Consider the following 15852-nt stretch of genomic DNA (forward strand, 5'->3'; position numbering starts at 1 on the left):
ATTGTCACCTTCGTTGATTCCTCTTTAATCAGATTGATCTCATCTGCCAATCTACCTGGAGACATGTGCCCAGTAGTATCTGAAATTACTTCCTCTGGATCTGCGCAACCCACACTGTTATCTTCTGACCGTATAATGTCAGCTCTAACCTCATACACGCTGTAATCTACGTGCTTTTCTACCAATCGTGTCCGGCTATCACTAAAATTTTCGTAATCTTTCTCCTTAATACTCTCGCAATGTTTAAACTGGATGTTCGCGTCGGATGGGTCGGCTACTTCTACCACTACAACTTTCGGTAAAGTCTGCCGGTTAGGGCCAGAACTTTCCGTTACTACTTCAACATTCAACTCCTGCGGGACGAAACACGACGCATCTTGCTCGTGCTCCCCATTAACATCAACTATTTCTAGTAAAGTCTGCCGGTTAGGGCCAGAACTTTCTATCACTTCACAATCACTATCTTCCAGCGGGACGAGACGCGGCAAATCCTGCCCGCGCTCCCCATAAACACTTCTCCCGTACAGGCCCCTATAATCTCTTAGTTCGTCGTATAAGCGACCGAACTGCCTTAACCAGACCTCATCCCTCTCTGCATCCCCTCGCTCGATGACGGACGTTTTATGCGACATCTGATCTTCTTTCAACACTTGCGAATCATTCTTAAACTCAATCTCCAGTTCCGCTGTGGGTATTACAGCTGCCATTTTATAATCGATTTCCGGAACACTACTTAAATTGTTCTCACTGACAGTGAATGTACTTCCTACTGCCATGTCTACAGCTGATCTACTACTTGTGGGCGCACTCCTTTCTCCTAACACTGGCACACTCTCCCGCCGTTGATTATTCCATACGGAATTTTCATAACGACGACACCTGGGTTTTCTCCTGTTATTGGGCCGCCAAAATTTCTCCACGCCCGGTCGGCCCCTCACCGGCGCGGCTAATGGTTTCCCTGTCTCGTCCCAGCAGATACGCTCTCCGGATGCTGCTGAGGCGGCTTATCACACCCTCTGACGTTATTACTATTGCGCGAAGCCAGTATCACGCTAGTATGATACTGGTTTCCGTTATTCCTGTTATTATTTGCATTGTACCGATTGTTATTACGGTCCGAACCATTATTGTTATTGCTGCCATGGTTGCGGTATGCATTATTCCCATGGTTATTGTTGTTGTGGTTGCTGTGGTACCCGTTGTTGTTACCACGGCCTCTTCCCCTGTCGCGATTATTGCGCCAATAGTCCTCGTCCTCAACTCTTCCCAGGAAATCATTGATTGTCCTGTGATTGCTTCCTACATAGCGTTTAGCATCATCTGGAAGCTTCTTGTAGAGTTCCCAGACTATTTCGGATTCCGTGCGGCGATCACGCAAATATTCCAACTTGCGGATCCAGCCCTCACAAAACTCCTTCATCGAACCGCGCGAATTCGCATCGAAAGGCCTCGATACGACAAATTCGCGCCAGACACTTTGCTGTTTTTGCTCTGACCAGTATTCAGCCAGAAACAAATTTTTAAACTCGTCAAAAGTCAGGTTCGTAATGTTGAGGTTTAGGCCCCAACGCTTGGCATCACCAGCCAACACATCAATAACCGCATTAATTTTTCTCTCATTAGTCCATGATCTGGGTAAAACTCTTTCACAATTTTTAATGAAATCCGTCGCGTGTATACCGCCTTTTTTCAAGGGGTCGAACCGCTCCTCTTTCGTCAACAATTCCGAACTATGTGCACAGATTGGCACATAGCTCTGTTTTTCATCAAGTTTCTTTTCTAATTCCGACACTCTCGTAATTACTTGGCAAGTGGTTGTCGCAAGCGTTTCCACTTCCCTCTTTTTCTCTTCGCAGGTATTAGCCTCCTCCCTCACTTTAGTGTCTACTTCGGACACTAAAGCCTTTAAAGTTTCCACCTTCTGTTGATCCTCTTTTTTCACTAATTGAATTTGTTCCGTCACCTTATTCTCGATGATCGGAGCAATTGCTTCTCCTACACTTTTCTCGATTCTGCTAATTTCGGAATCAAAACGAGTATTTATGCTCGCAATTTCCGCCTGAACGCCTATCATTTCCTGTTTAAGATTACCGATTTCGGTATTAATTACAACAATATCTTCTTTGATTTTATCAACTTTTGTATTAACAACTCCAACATTGTTGTTAACAACATTAATAGCTTTGTTCTGATTGTCTAGCTTTCGTTCAATTTTTTCAGACTGAGCTTCTTGCTTGGCAGACAGAGCTATAATTTCTGCCGATTGACTCTTGATTTCATTAATCAAAACATTCAATAAATCAGTTAAATTCCCGGAAACTACCGGTTTCACTTCCGTAGCGGCTTCCTCTTTAATTGTCCCCCCGTATTCGTCATCAAGGGATTCAGATTTGATTTTCACTTCCGATTCCGAAACATTTTCTAAAGTTTGGAATTCCATTTCTGCCCTTTGTTGCGTTTCGGCGGTCGCGTCTTTCATGCTAGCCGCCTGCCCCTGAACAATGGGTACCGCGGTGCGCGTTTCCCACTGTTCGACCGATTGTTCCGTATCCAAGTCTACCAAATTTTGGTACTTGTTGCCTTCACTCATTTTAATAATTTTCAATATAAATGCCAAACCTCAAATATAATTAGGATTACTCCCACTACTTATTCTCGCTGACGCAACGGCCTGTACGTAACCAGTACTTTGTTACGAGATTTGCACAATGCAAAATTCGTGTCCAGAACAACCTCAAATCCGAAGATTGTCCTGTCACCAGGTCGCCACGTGTAACCTCCCCCTCACTTACCGACCTTAATGACAGTGAAAAATGAAACCGCGTGTACCTAATGGGAGTTTTGGAAAAGCAATCGTCACCGAAGTTAACCTGTCGGTAAAGAGGGAGGAAAGGGTTACATCTCAATGAAAGGAAAAGTGCTAATGAAACTGGTGGAAATTAATTTTGAAAAGGGGTAAAGTTAATAAAGAAAGTAAATGTGCAGCCGTTACATTAACAATTAACTAGCGGTAATTAGGTATTTGAGATTTTGGGAAATCACGGTCGCCAGTCCTAAGGACAATTACTATAGTAACTGAAAAAGAAAGATTATTACACATATAATTAGCACTAGAAGCGTGGCAACTGAAGGTTGACACGTGTAGTGTGAAAACTGAAAGTTTGTCAGAAGTAATAAATTTCGCTACACCCTGACTTAATTTAGCAAAAGAATTAATAAAACCGGAAAATCGAAAGTTAATTTAGTGACTGAAGTTAATAGTGAGCTTTCTTTCTGAAGCACATCGAAATTCAGTAAAATACAGTTAGTCTTGGACTACCTCAACAATCGTTTCAAAAGCTACTTGAATCTACGCAATTTAGAAATAAGAGATTTAACTTTGATCTTGAATTAAATGATTCTGAACAATTAACAATAGTAAAATGTAGTACGTACCAAGCTGAGCTGCAGTCACAGGTAAGCTAAAATACGGTAACAAAGCTCGCACTCTTAATTCGTGCTTGTGTAATCTGAATATTGTAGCCAGCTCTGAGACTTTAACTGAACTTTGAAATTAAAGCAGTGAAATGGAATTATGCTGGCGTTTGAATTTCAACGACACTCGGGTTCATTTCGGAAAAGGAAGGGACCCTGCTTGGCAATGAAATTGGGACAATGAGCAACAAAGGTTCATGCTAAGTTGCTGTAATTTTGCGAGACAAATGGAACAATTTGAAAAGCTGAGGTCTGCCATACAGTTCTGAAACTTTACGTGCTTTTAGTCTTCCTTGTTGGTTGATTGTAGGTTTGAAGCCGTCGATCGAGGAGGTGGCGACAGTCACTCATTGTCGGCCGTCGCTGTTGCAGAAGCTGGATGTTGGCGCGCCTTCTTCTCGACACGGTCACCAGGCGAAACGGGCTCTTGATGTGCGCCAGCTAATGCTTCCCGTCCGCGACACCATGTCAGAAACTATCATCGCGAGTCGAGCGCAATTACATGCTGCCAAACCCCGAAAGCGCGGCAACTCGCGGGAGCGTCACACAACACCTGCTCCACTCGCTACTCCCGCCAGACTCTCACTGTTCTGCCCGCGCTCCACGCGGCAGGGTTAACACTCCCAAAGATCCTACACACTTTGATTCTTCACACGACCTATCGATGTAATCGTTCGATAGCAGTTTTCCCTAGGCAAGACCCAGCGTAAAAATACAAATAATATTTACGAAACAAACCAATTATAGATCGACATAAGTGCATAAATATATATATATCCAAACAGTAAAGCAATTACAATATATAAAGAGACAGAAATGTCATATCTTGCGGTAGCAAAACAAGGAAATAAATAATAGCACAATAGATGGAAATAGGAGGATATGCATTTCCGGCGTTACACATCCACTGACGGAATGAGGCAGACGATGTTGCAGAGATGAATGGTTCGGATAAGCTCTTTAAGAAGCTACGCCGTCGGTGCCGAAGTCACAGCTTTAGGGAACTCTGGACGATGTTTCCCATCGATTGAACCCTCCAGTGCTAAGACTTCTACATCACTTGCTGGAGATATCTTTACTTGTGGGCCTCTGGATGGACAGATTTGCATCTTCGATTGAGCGATAGTATGTAACAGACAATTATCTTTGTACTCTGTGGAATAGGGTATTATTTGATGGTCGTCAGTACCTTCTGAAAATATCAAACACAAGAAAAAAAGTTACGAAAGTGTAATAACTTCTGACCACGAGTTCACTTCATGGTCTGCTTTGCGACAAATCCCTCGGAGCGAATCCACGGAAACCGTATACAGAGTTTGAAGGCTCAGTGGTTGTGACGAATCGCTTTCAGCAGAAGTTGAGTTCAGTTATGAATGTGGACATAGTGATTTAGCTTTTCAGAGACTCGCTTCAATAATAATCTCTTAAATAACTATGAATCTTTTAAATAATATTACTGAATCGATATCTTCAATAAGGGCACGATAGGTTTCGTCCTCCAGATTCATCCATACGACTTAGTACTGTGTTTAATGACGTGGCTGTCGACGAGATAGTAAAAGTCTAAATTCCCTTGATTTTATTCCACAAAAGAATGCCACAACTTGCCTAAAGAAAGTTCTATGTACAAATGACCGACGGCTTGCCTGAATCCTGTCGCGATTGCATTCCAAAGCATTTCTTAGGTAACATAATGTAAATAGCTGAATAGCATTCGAAAATAGTTTTGAACACATTTCTTGGACCAAACATTATTGCACAGACGCTAACATAAATTGTCATACAGTAAAATCTGTCAAACTGATATTCCAGTACTTCCATGTCTATGGCATATGCTGAATAAAATTTCGTCCTTTTCCGAGCTTGGGCAGAGAAAAAGTTAATCCCTGCAGATGAAGAATGGCGTCAGCACATGGTGGTTACTGACTGTATGTCTACCGTTACCTGAACTTCTCAAGTGGACATCGCAAACACAGTATGACCAGACGATGATGATGATAATTGGTTTATGGGGCGCTCAACTGCGTGGTTATCAGTGCCCGTACAAATTCCCAACCTTTGCTCAGTCCTATCTCGGCACTTTCATGAATGATGCCCAGACACATACACGTGCAGAGTACCAAAAGCTTTGGGGCTCTGTTAATGGTTGACTCATTGACATGAGGAACATGGGAGCACCATACCAACAATCTCAAAGATAGTTGTTTTTAGCGCAATGTCTGCTGAACGACAGTAGATCAGACAGACTGTCGTGTCCTGACATAGGTGGGACAGGGAAAAAGGGGTTGCTGGTCAGTCTGCGCTCCCGAGCGGTACAGAGCAGAAGGCTGAAGGACAATTCACAGTGAAGGCATTTGATTGTTTTCTTCTATCTGATCCAACACTGGTACAGGCATTCACTAGTAATGCAGGTGGTGAGACTCGGTAGGGAACTCGTTGTGTAGACTCCTGGACAAACAGGGTTTTGAAATAGTTGTTTATTCGAGACAGGACTAACTAATACACTGGAGGCTAGTTCTAGGGTTAGAAAAAGCATGAATAACACTGTTACAACAGAAGCCAGTGCAGAAGTCCCAGGAGTGGATGCTAATCACAGTAGCAAACACTAGCAGCAACTTAAGGCAACAACTTAGTTGCAAAACAAAACATACTGAACGCGACATTGTTCACTGAGGCACTCCAAGTGAGAGAGAGCAGACTTACGCGGAGCTGGACCGAGGATGGAGTCGACGGACAGGGATTCGGCGCCCAGATCGTCTGACTGAGAACTCTGCCAAAGTGCGGAATCTAGGGGATTTAAAGAGTCGCGTGGGGGCACTGTTTTTTCCCACTTAAAGCCACCCAGCCGATCTCGTAGGTCTCTTGCAGGTGCCTGCCAACCACGGTTTAGATAGGTCCCCTCTACTGCTCCTAAGGCGGGGATGTTAATGCAGTTGCACTAACTAAGTCCGTATTTGGTATCAACATTGTTCAGCTGAAAGCTAAACGTAACTGTTCTGCCAAATAAGGCTTGCAACATTATAGTTATACGTCATTTAGCCCTGCCCCTCGGGCTCCCCGGAGTAGAGACTGCTAGGTCAACAGTTTTTGGGGTTTTCGCTCTCTTTGTAACCCTTGCGAGTCTACTGACATTGCTGTTCTCACGGCTAGTATCAAGCTGGCTTTATACACTAGTACGTGCCTGTTGGATACAAAGTTGTACGGTGACAACCTACTACAGCGTCTAGACGACATATGAAGTTACATGTTAATTCCTTGATGAGTAACTAACGCCATGGGAGCGCGTCTGGGTGAGTCTGCATTTTCGCAAGGCTCTCCCCTTGCGGTTTACTTCACGTAACAATATCTCACCTACCTGCCCTCAGCATCGTCTCTGCTTCCGCGCCTTGGAACGCCTGTCCTCCATTCTCACAACTTTAAGAGAACACTACAGTAGCAAGGAATAATCAATATATTACAAGACTCAGGACAACAGTGTCGAAAGAAGAATAGGCACGGGTCCTCCCGGAGAGACTGCACAACGAGAATATGGCTTTGATGAACGAACAACAGTTGAAATTCGGGCACAGTTTGCAGGGAAGAGTGTCTCCTCAAACACTCTGTGACAGATTAATGGAAGTTAGGTTCGGAGCTGCAGTGGTCACCATTGGCACCACGCCACAGCACATACAACAGACGCTGCACGGAGCTGAGCCAGAGTCAACTGGGACATCGGGTGGCGTTCAACGATGAGACTCTTTTCTGTCTACAGCCGTCAGATCGACGCCAAACATCCGTAAACGAGTCAGCGATTCTCAAGAGCTACACCTTTCCTGCTCGTGGCATCATGGTGCGGGGATCTATTGGATACACATCGTGACTGATTTGGCAGTTTTTGAAGGGAGGCTGAATGCGTGTCAGAATGTGGCAAGATGGTAAATCCTGTTGTCATACTCACAGTACCACAATGCAGTTCACATCACAAACGCTTGAAGAAATGCGTTTACTGGCTTTCTTGTTCCTCTGCTGTCTTGGCCACAGTGCATGCTGGCATGAGCACTGAAGACGTATACTTTCATACCGGCCTACAACCAACAATGTTGTTGAACTGACACATCGTGTGTGTCAGGCACGGCAGGAAATTCCTCATGGTGGGACTCAGAGACTGTGGGCTTCCGTACCACAGGGAATGAAGAAGCGTGTTAGTGCCCACTGGGTTGCAGCTAATACTAATGCCGATGATCGCCGTCAGTTCCGATTAAGATGGAAGTTTAACCACTTAATAGCCATTACGCTTTGAACATAATCGCAGAGCGTGATAAATATTTGACGGATGCTTCACGGTTTCACAGTTTTATAGTTAACCTGCCAGTCTTCGGGTAGTTAGATTGGATTGTTTAGGGGGAAGGAGACCAGACAGCGAGGTCATCGGTCTCATCGGATTAGGGAAGAACAGGGAAGGAAGTAGGCCGTGCTCTTTCAAAGGCACCATCCCGGCATTTGCCTGCAGCGATTTAGGGAAATCACGGAAAACCTAAATCAGGATAGCCGGACGCGGGATTGAACCATCGTCCTCCCGAATGCTAGTCCAGTGCGCTAGCCACTGCGCCACCTCGCTTGGTCGGGTAGAGTTATGTTCTAAATTAGAACGCTTCTCGGAAAGAGAGCGAAAACAGCCAAAAGAACTTTAACCACGATAGCGAATACCATCTGACCTGTGCATGGAAACGAGCGCTTGATGCAGAGAAGCAGCAGAGACGTTCCTTCCAAGGTTTACGTTCCAACGGAAGCGGTGGCGCCACCGGCGCACGCATTGACACCGTCTGCGACAGCAGTACGTAATCGCCGACCAAGCATAAGCCGAACAATCAGAAGCTGTCCACGGGCTATAAAAACGCTACCACAGCAGCAGTGAAGACAGTCAGTTGCTCCTGACTATGACGATGGGGTTAATCGTCGAAAGCTTGAGATTTTGTCCAGAACTGACGCGGCAAGAAAACCGAGAATGTTTTACATATAAGTGCCGTCGCGAAAAACTTCGTTCCCAAGATTTGTTGTACCCAAAAGGACGAAGCTTATTTTACAAACTAAACCTACCTGTAGTTACTTTGGAATAGTCATTACCGGGTCTTCAAGGAACACACATGAGCAGATATCGGACTACTGGTGATATCGAAATGTAGAACTTCGTCGTAAAAGTGCGTATCATTGCTGTAAATAACGATAGCGAAATAATGAAGATGAACAACCAGCTAATGTCCGAAATACCAAATAGTGAGGACGTACAGGGGATAGGCAAAATAATATGAACATCTGTAGTTGCTTGCGAATGGTTTATTAGTAATGGGTTGGACCCCTATTTGCCCGTAATACAGCTGTGATTCTCCTTAGAATACTGGCATGTAATGATTATATAGTCTCCAGTGGAATGTTATGCCACTCTTCGATCAGAACCTCTTCTCACCCCTGTAGTGACGAGGGAGGTGGATATCTGCCCTGGAGTATCCGCTCCAATAGCGCCCGCAACGGTTCGATAATGCTCAAGTCCGGGGATTGTTCAAATGGTTCAAATGGCTCTGAGCACTATGGGACTCAACTGCTGAGGTCATTAGTCCCCTAGAACTTAGAACTAGTTAAACCTAACTAACCTAAGGACATCACAAACATCCATGCCCGAGGCAGGATTCGAACCTGCGACCGTAGCGGTCTTGCGGTTCCAGACTGCAGCGCCTTTAACCGCACGACCACTTCGGCCGGCCCGGGGATTGTGTTGGCGAGGGAAGACGCTGCAGTTCAGTTGCATGCTCCAGCGTGTCCTGGCTATGTGAATGGGTGCATTATCGTCCTGAAATATGGCATCGGTTTTGGAGAACAACATTTGAATCATGGGGTGCACCTTATCACCTGAAATGTTCACATAATCGCTGGCTGATACATGGCCTTTTAGAGTAATGGTGGGGCCAGCAGAATACCATCATACTTCCACATCCATGATTAACCGTTGGAATCAAGGAGGCAGGATTGTAGGCTTCTTTTGGCGTTCTCCAGACGCAAATCCGGCCCGATGTTGGAAATAACGAAAACATTGACTCGTCGGACCATATGACGTGTCAGCCGACCAGGATTTATATTCCTGACACCATGTTTTACGCTTCTTTGCGTCTATTGTCGTCACTAATGGTCTCGGTGTAGCAGCTCGCCGATGAGTATTAGCTTTATGTAGTTCTCGGCGGACTGTGTCGATAGATGCTGCGTCTCGAAGATGGCTATTGAGCTCTGCAGTCACTCTAGCCGCCGCAGTTTCGTGTTGTTTTGACGCAATTCATGTAAGCGTACGACGATCTCTGTCATTTAGTTTTGATTTGCACCCACTATTACGCTTAGACGATTATGGCTTTCCATGTTTTTTGTGAGCTATCATAACTGTTAAAACACTTGCTCTTGAAACATTCAGTAAGTTTGCTGTCTTGGTTACTGATGGTCCAGCTCACCGGGCAGCCACAATCTGCCCTCTTTGTAACTCTGTTAGGTCTTTCATTGCAAGTCGACCTCGGCCTCTGAATGAAAAGGCGCGACTCGTGCTTAACCTGAATTGTTGACCGTCAAACACAACCATCCCATTACTACCGCTGTTCACATTATTTTGCCTATCCCTTGTAGGTGCTTAAATGGTATTCAGACCTCAGAGATTAAACAGTTCTGGCAGTGCACTGATGTATAAAGTAACAAATAACCGTATCAGCGAGTTGAGCTTCAGGGAGAAGAGTGATGTGTAGAGGGTCCGCTGGGCACGTCTTCCTGCTGGGACAGCGCCTCTGGTGGCCAGCACAGCGCGCCGTCGTGAGGTGCCTCCGAGGGCACTCCACAGCCGCCCGCCGGCCATTGTGCCCCCGTATCGATTGTCCTCTTACCGGCTTCTCTCCTCCCATTGTTTGGAGGCTTCCCCAACACAGCATCGAGCGCCTCTGCTCACTTCCCGGTAGCCGCAGGCTGAGGCTAGCCAATAGTTTACCTTGAAGACAAGTTTTTTTTTTCCATTTACCGGGTTACCATTGGTGCGCAACTCGTGGCCTCGCGGTAGCGTCCTCGCTCCCCGAGCCCGGGGTCCTGGGTTCAACTCCCGGCGGGGTCAGGGATATTCACCTGCCAGGACATGACTGGGTGTTGTTGTATCGTCTTGATCATCATCATTCATCCCCATTACGGTCGGAGGAAGGCAACGGCAAACCAACTCCATTAGGACCTGGCCTAGAACGGCGTTGCGAGTCTCCCGCAGCGTTCCCCTACCCTCAGTCAAGGAAAAGAAGCATGGGTCTTCATTTCCACGTTACCATTGAGGAATAACTCACTTATTCATGAGCATTATGTGACTGAAGACTTCAGCGTTTGGAAGGCGGAAGAGGGGATGTTCACAACTATTAATTTTAATTTTAATAATCAACAGCCTCAGTTGACAGCCTCAGTTGCACCGTTTACCTAGAATTTAACTAGGTTTCAGTCGGGATAACCCAACCATCTTCAGAATAACTGTAACTACCGTTTGTTCATAGTGGACATCGTCAAGCTAAAATTACAAAACCATAAATTATCGCCAGACTGTAAAACTTATCTGGAACTGCCTAGTCCCCACTTCGCGACCGTGATGTGGCAGACACGAGTGCTGTATTGGAAATGACCGTAGCGCCATGAGGCCCGCCGAGGCGGACACACTACCTTGCGCCTGTGCGTCAACTGTGTGGTGGGTACTTGTTGGGACAACACGTGAACTTAACTCCTGAGCTTGAATTTACTAGTAAATTGAAATAAAAGGTACAGTTGAGGAAAAGGGCGCATATGTTATCCTGTGCAAAATATACTTAGATCGACTGTCTTAACATTTATGAAGTATTCATTGGTCATGATATGAGAAAGACATCATGTGCCTACAAGGCATGGCCTATCTAGGAAAATGTTTGTGCTTAAGCACGAAGTTAATCACCAAAAAAGAACTTAGGAGTGGAAAGGATAATATAAAGCCGACATCGTCATTATTATGACTAGGTCTACAAATTTTTAAGACGTAATTGTTAAGCACTTGCTTAGCTATGGTTACTGGTACAACGCATGAACATCCTATTGACTTAGCACACAAATGGTCATGATTGAACTTATGAACAAGTCTGTATCTCATCTGTAACATCCGGCAATACGGGCCATTTAAAATAATTTATTCAAGATTAGTATATTTGACCTGAAATGGTCTAGAATCAAGTCAAAAACTAATGCACGTGACTGATTAAGCTTCTTGGCGAAGTTATGGTTATGAGTTGCAGAAAACGCTACAGTAGGGGAGAATGAGACGGCGATGGGGTACTTACTTTGCCTTCATGGAGGTGATCCACACACATACTGTAAAAACTGTGAGTGGAACACTACCATCATAATTCTGGCCTGGTGACCACTGCCATTGAACTTAGGGAATGACAGCGGAAATATGCTTAAAGCTCAAGTGTAACTCGGCGAACATGGCTCCAGTCAACACACTTAAAAACTATTGACCAACATAAGTCAATTATGCTCAAAGCTAAAGTGTGACTTGGCGAACATCGCTCCGGTCAACACACTTAAAATAATTGGCCGACATAGGTCAATATGTACTTAAAGAACTAGTCTAAATTATGGGAGGATGATGGGAAATGGTTAAATTATGATGTGATTTGGCGGGAAACGCTCCAAGGACACCTTTAAACGTCTTTGAGTAAGTGGGGCCGAGGCAATTCCAGATAAGTTTTACAGTCTGACGATAATTTATAGTTTTGTAGTTTTAGCTTAACGATGTCCACTATGGACAAAGGGTAGTTACTGTTATTCTAAAGAAGGTTGGGTTATCCCGACTGAAACCTAGGTAAATTCTAGATAAACGATGCACCTGAGGCTGTTGATTATTAAAATTTAAAATTAATATTTATATAGTTGCTGACAGGGCCGCAAAATGTTGAAGATATTAATATTCACAACTCCCTTTTGCAGCTTATTGATAAACTCACTCATTATTAAAGTGAAATACGCAATTGAAGGTTTCTAATATTACTTCTATTGTTGTAGATTGAAGACTCAACTAGAGATGATAGCTACACTAGATATGTTATACGCTTCTACAACTCCACGTATTTTATCAGCATCAAAATTTGCGGATATTAAACTTTTGTAAACCACTTTAAACCGGAAGGTAGACCGGAGCTCGACTGGTAAGCTTGCAACTGGCCAAAATTATTTTCTGGTCAGTTCCAGCTTTGTAATTTACAGTACACTGTTTAAAAAAGTAAAAGCCGATCATCACCTAATTTCAATATTAGGGGCTCCCAAATGAAAACGTGACACTTGCAAAAAAGTATGTAAACTGTTTATTGTTTCAAAAGTAATCGGCATAACTGTTACCATAGTCATTCGTCCTACTCCGAGACAAGACGGTCAGTCCTTTCATGGAAAAATGTTTACAGCTGTATACGGAACTTTGATAGTACCCAGGCATCCGAAGGAAATCGAAGGCCACGAATGTCTTTCTTGAGGCCACCAAATATATGAAATTCGCATGGGAAGAGACCGAGACTGTGTGGAGCACCTGTGAAGGGACCCACACCTTGACGACGTTATTTAGAGTATGCTCCACATGTTTCGCTGGGAAGCCCTTACACATCTTCCATACAGTCCCGATCACTCCCTATGTGATTTCCGTACAGTTGCAGCCCTGAAGAAAAACTTTCGTTGGCCGTCTATTTGCTTCAGACGAAGACGTTCACGCCAGGGCACAACCACAGCTCCGTAGACAACCTCAAACATTTTTCCATGTAGGCCCACTGGTCGTCTGAATTCACACTGGAATGAATGTATTAATAACTACGACGATCACTTTTGAAAAAATAAGCGGTTTACTTCCTTTTTTCCATCTGTCTCGGTTTCCTTTGGATGTCCCCTACACGGCGAAACTTGTAGTACTCTTGGTACGCGCTTTACGCTAAAACTTTCTATCGCATTTATTGGAAAGGACTTGGCGAAATTTTCTGAGAAAGATTTTTGCAGTACTGAGGAGTCAAATGGAAAATTACTGTAAGTTTTCGTCAAAACTTGGATGCTTTTAAATCTTAGAAATACAATTAGTTTATAAAATGTCATTTAATTTATCATACTGTGAGATCATTTTAACGTGCTACACTTCTAAATGAAATGAGTATCGCAAAGCGTACTCGTAAATATATTTGAAAAAAAAACCGTGATTGACGCTCGAATTTTGTATCAAACATTTCCTGTACGTATGTAGTGCAGACAGGAGAAAAGCATACTACTGAGACTGTACTTTAACGCTTAACAGCAGAGTACATATTTCGGCGCATACCAGCAGATACAGCAGGGTTTTATCCCCAAAGTATTTACTACCGCAGAAATACACATACACCGGAGCCATCAGCTTTTGATTCACGCATTTCAAACATTTCAGACGGAACTTTATGTCCATTAGCATGTTAGCCGTGGTCTAGGGACGTACTCGCTTTGGCGGCACATATACTAAAATTGGAACAATACACAGAAGGTTAAAACTGTGTGCCGGACCGAGACTCGAACTCGGGACCTTCGCCTTTCGCGGGCAGGTGCTCTACCAAATGAGCTACCCAAACACGACTCACGCCCCGTCCTCACAGCTTTACTTCTGCCAGTACCTCGTCTCCTACCTTCCAAACTTAACAGAAGCTCTCCTGCGAACCTTGCAGAACTAGCACTCCTGAAAGAAAGGATAGAGCACCTGCCCGCGAAAGGCAAAGGTCCCGAGTTCGAGTCTCGGTCCGGCACACAGCTTTAATCTGCCAGGAAGTTTCGTATCAGCGCACACTCCGCTGCAGAGTGAAAATCTCATTCTGAATACACAGAAGATTAGCATGGCCCCTGCGCAAGGACGAAACGCAAAATCGTGAAGCGTTCAGCTGGCACGGTAGCTCAGCGTGTTCAGTCAGAGGGCTGCGTGCTCTCTACAGTAAAAAAACTGAGTCAAGGAATCAACGATCAACTTGCACGGATGTCTTGTGACATCCACCCAGACAAAACGCAAGGAACTATATCGAACACTAACCCCCCCCCCCCCCCACACACACACACACACAAAAACAAAAGGTAGCGTATTTGATTCATAATCGACTTGTACTCGGTCCCGGGCTCGAATCACGCTGCTGCCTAAGTTTCCATTAATAATCAGCATTGGCGACCGAAGACTTCCGGCGTAAGAAGTCACATTCATTCTACCAACGGCAACACCGCGTCCACTGAATACAGTAAGCCTTGGCGTGCTCTCCAGCGTACGGGACAACGGCCTTGACTGACGTATGTGTGTCTATAATGGGTGCGTTGAGACGACAGTGAACATTTCTGAAAAGTAAATGAAAACTTTGATCTTAAACATATTTGTAAAAAAAAAGTACCCCTAGGTTCTACGAGTATATGCATGCATGTAAAAGATATAACCTTGTATTATCGGTTATCCTTTTGCAAACAAAATAATAATTGTATTCCTATGTGTAACCTATAATTTACCAAAAATTTCTATCCCCCATCATATAGAAACTGATATGCGCTGCACTTTAAAACTGTAAATCATTATGTGACTGAACAACTCAAATCACTCTCACCATTTATCGAGACGCATGCATGAGCGCTCATGCAACACCAAATAACAAAGAATGAGGTTCCCATCAATTAAATTTAGATTTATATTCCTGCAGCTCGTGCGAGGTCAAATAATAAGGCAGGCGACCCCAATTAATTAAATTTTTATATACATTCCCACGGAATATTCTTCCCCTGATTACAGTTAACACTCTCGTCTAGTCCGTTTTTTAATATTAGTTTTATTTCTATGCCTGTAAAACTTCACATGTAGATTTCTGCCGAAAGATGATTTGAAGAGCAAAAAGACAATAGTAGCGCAAATCCTTACGTGCTGCAGAGCAGTATAGCGGAATCTGCTCTTGATAGGACCATCATGAGAAAATCCAAAATGACGACGATAATGAGAATCCGCTGTAAGTCTGAACGGCTCTTTCTTCTTCCAGGAGTAGCCTTGGTACACAAAACGTCCTCCCTTGCCACAGATTACATCAAGCAAAAACTGAAAATCTACGAGGAACGAATTCACCTGTTTCACGTGACCCCAACAGATAAGATCCTGAACACTGTCTTTCTCAGCAATTGAAAGGAGATTGACTTTTTGATTCAGGAAATTTGCTTGGAGGCTGTCACTGTGAGGTAATAAAACTCAGGAACATGGCCATCTCACATCATTCTTTTTGTTTGGATATCGGAATAGAGTACGTCCGGTATACACGTCATGCGAACCGGATGTATGTGGTAGTATACACTGTCCGTCCTATCTGG

The 15852-nt window shown here is 44.2% G+C and overlaps 1 pseudogene; it reads left to right on the plus strand.

Annotated features, from left to right (window-relative positions):
* The first annotated feature begins 14314 nt into the window (after positions 1-14314).
* LOC126485639 (U6 spliceosomal RNA) lies at positions 14315-14415 on the plus strand (annotated as a pseudogene).
* Positions 14416-15852: the final 1437 nt, after the last annotated feature.

This window comes from Schistocerca serialis, chromosome 6, assembly GCF_023864345.2.
Source record: "Schistocerca serialis cubense isolate TAMUIC-IGC-003099 chromosome 6, iqSchSeri2.2, whole genome shotgun sequence".
In the NCBI taxonomy this organism is placed as follows: Eukaryota; Metazoa; Arthropoda; class Insecta; order Orthoptera; family Acrididae; genus Schistocerca; species Schistocerca serialis.